Source organism: Colobus angolensis, unplaced genomic scaffold, assembly GCF_000951035.1.
Source record: "Colobus angolensis palliatus isolate OR3802 unplaced genomic scaffold, Cang.pa_1.0 Scaffold154, whole genome shotgun sequence".
NCBI lineage: Eukaryota > Metazoa > Chordata > Mammalia > Primates > Cercopithecidae > Colobus > Colobus angolensis.
Window position 1 is genome coordinate 4,204,048 of NW_012114644.1, and position 3,096 is coordinate 4,207,143.

The 3,096-nt window shown below is 52.7% G+C and overlaps 1 protein-coding gene across 1 annotated transcript in view; it reads left to right on the plus strand.

Moving 5' to 3' along the window:
* Window positions 1–3,096, plus strand: part of TMEM91 (transmembrane protein 91) — a 33,813-nt gene that overhangs the window by 22,908 nt on the left and 7,809 nt on the right. The gene's annotated exons all lie outside the window — the stretch shown is intronic.

Consider the following 3,096-nt stretch of genomic DNA (forward strand, 5'->3'; position numbering starts at 1 on the left):
GTATGTTTCTTTTTTTTTTTTTTAAATCGTTTTTGGCCAGGCACGCTGGCTCATGCCTACAATCCCAGCATTTTGGGGGGCCAAGGCGGGCAGATCACTTGAGGTCAGGAGTTCAAGACCAGCCTGGGCAACATGGTGAAACCCTGTCTCTACTAGAAGTACAAAAATTAGCTGAGCATGGTGGCGAGTGCCTATAATCCCAGCTACTTGGGAGGCTGAGGTGGGAGAATGGCTTGAACCCAGGAGGCAGAGGTTGCCATGATCTCAGGGCCTGAGATCATGCCACTGCACTCCAGCCTCGGTGACTGGGGTTTTGCTATGTTGCCCAGGCTGGTTTCGAACTCCTAGGCTCAAGCAGTCCTCCCTCCTCGGCCTCCCAAAGGGCTGGGATTACAGGCGTGGGACACCACACCCAGCCTATAGTATGCTTCATAGAAATATGAAAAGAATGAGAGCAAGGTTGAGATAGAGAGTGACAGGGCATCCCTCCTGGGTGAAACAGTCCTGCCCCCTCACGCTCTTGTCTACCCTCCCATGGGTCTCCCTGCTTCTGTCGTCTGCCAGAAACTGGCTGAGCCAAGTGCACTTGCAGACACCATCTGTTCTCCCCGGGAGTGGGGCCAGTGCCAGCGCCAGCATCTGGACTCTTGGCACGGAGCCCTGGAGCCCTGGAGCGAGGGAACTCCGGCCCCACAAAGGCCAGGGAATCCTCCAGTCTGGTGAGACGGAGGGCTTCTGGGAAGGGAGGCCTATACAAGGCTCCATGAAGGAGGTGGAAGCTTGCAAGACGGGGAGAGTCTTGTAATCAGTCCAATGGAGATGGATGTAAATAATAATATTAATAAACACCATCAAATGTGTTCAGAGTGCTTTCTTTGCCCGGCTTTGGATAAATGTTGGCTATTTGTTCATTTTTTATTTTTCTATTTCCTAGGCAGCACCTGAACCAAAATAGGTTCAGAGAGGCTCCCAATGTTGGACATTTGTTGTTACAGCAACTCTAAGTACATAATATGACATAAGAGGCAAGGAGCATTATCCCCATTTTGCAGGTGAAGAAATAGGGGGTCAGAGAGGTAAAGGCACTGTCTAGAGGTCACACACTCAGTGCCTTAAAGAGCCTGGAAAGGGGCCGGGAGCGATGGTTCATGCCTGCAATCCCAGCACTTTGGGAGGCTGAGGCTGGTGGGTTACCTGAGGTCGGGAGTTCGAGACCAGCCTGACTAACATGGAGAAATCCTGTCTCTACTAAAAATACAAAATTAGCCAGGCGTGGTGGCACGTGCCTGTAATCCTAACTACTCGGAAGGCTGAGGCAGGAGAATCGCTTGAACCTGGGAGACAGAGGTTGAGGTGAGCAGAGATCACGCTGTTGCACTCCAGCCTGGGCAACAAGAGCGAAACTCCGTCTCAGAAAAACAACAAACAAACAAAAAAGAGCCTGGAAAGGAAACCAGGTCTATGTGGGTCCAAATGTTGACTCATGAACATCACTGTACCACTTGACAATCAAAGCATCACCCCCTACTGGACCCCACTCCTCAGCCTTCTTTCCCTAGAAACTCCCACCCCACCTGTCTCTCTGCTTCCTCCTCGCCCACTGGCTTAGCAAGGGCCACAGGAACACAGCCCTGGGTTACAATCTGCTGGGCTTGGTACCAGCTGTTTACTGTGGCCAAGTGAGCATACAAGTGAGTCTTTTTCTCTTTTTTTTGAGACGGAGTCTTGCTGTCTCCCAGGCTGGAGTTCAGTGGCGCGATCTCGGCTCACTTCTAGCTCCGTCTCCAGGGTTCACGCCATTCTCCTGCCCCAGCCTCCAGAGTAGCTGGGACTACAGGTGCCTGCCACCACGCCCGGCTAATTTTTTGTATTTTTAGTAGACACAGGGTTTCACTGTGTTAGCCAGGATGGTCTCGATTTTCTGACCTCGTGATCCGCCCGCCTTGGCCTCCCAGAGTGCTGGGATTACAGGCATGAGCCACTGGCCTTGCCCGTGAGCCTGTTTCTTTATCTGCAAAACAGGGATGAAAAACAAGCCAACACCCCCTCAGCATCCTCCCCCTCCACCGGCAAAAAAAACACCCCACAACAAAATAGGCCAGGCGCGGTGACTCACACCTGTAATCCCACCGCTTTGGGAGGCTGAGGCTACAGTGAGCAAAGATCATGCCACTGCATTCCAGCCTGGGCAACAGAGCAGGACCCCGTCTTTTAAAAAAATAAAAGAAACCTGGCCGGGCGCGGTGGCTTATGCCTGTAATCCCACCACTTTGGGAGGCTGAGGTGGGCGGATCACCTGAGGTCAGGAGTTCGAGACCAACCTGGCCAATATGGCGAAATCTCTTCTCTACTAAAAATACAAAAATTAGCTGGGCGTGGTGGCTTGCCCCTGTACTCCCAGCTACTCGGGAGGCTGAGGCAGGAGAATCACTTGAACCGGGAATCGGAGGTTGCAGTGAGCCGAGATCATGCCACTGCACTCTAGCCTGGGCGACAGAGCAAGACTCCGTCTCAAAAACAAAACAAAACAAACAAAAACCCCAAAGTAAAATAGCAGCGACAACAACCACCACCACCACCACCCCCGGAGCTACTGAGAGGAGGAATGAATGCGATGATGAATGTAAAGCGTTTAACACAGGGCTTGGGTACAGTCTGCCCTCAATGAACCAATAATATGCCCTTAGGCAATTTACCTAACCTCGGCTTGCAGTTCACTCCCGCGTGAAACGGACAATAAACAATTATGCCTCTTAGGGTTTTGCTGAGGAATACATGTGTATCTAAGTTTATTTGCAAAGCACTTAGAACAGGGCGCACTGTCCTTGTTGCTGTTATTATTATTGGCTATTATTGCGCAAAGGGGAAGGGAGGCGGGGCCAAGCCAGGAAGGCCCTGGAGAATCAGGGGTGCCCTCTCCTCCGGCAGAGCTTGGGCCTGGACTCACGAGGAAGGGGCTACCGTTCTCCGAGGATTCCTGCCTGCTCCCAGACCCCCGGGAGTCGTAGGAACCCGCTCCTGGACGCTGAATTCGGCTTTCAGGGCCCCCTCGCCGGACGCCGCGGAGGGACAGAGCCTGGGAGGCCGTCGCCCCGC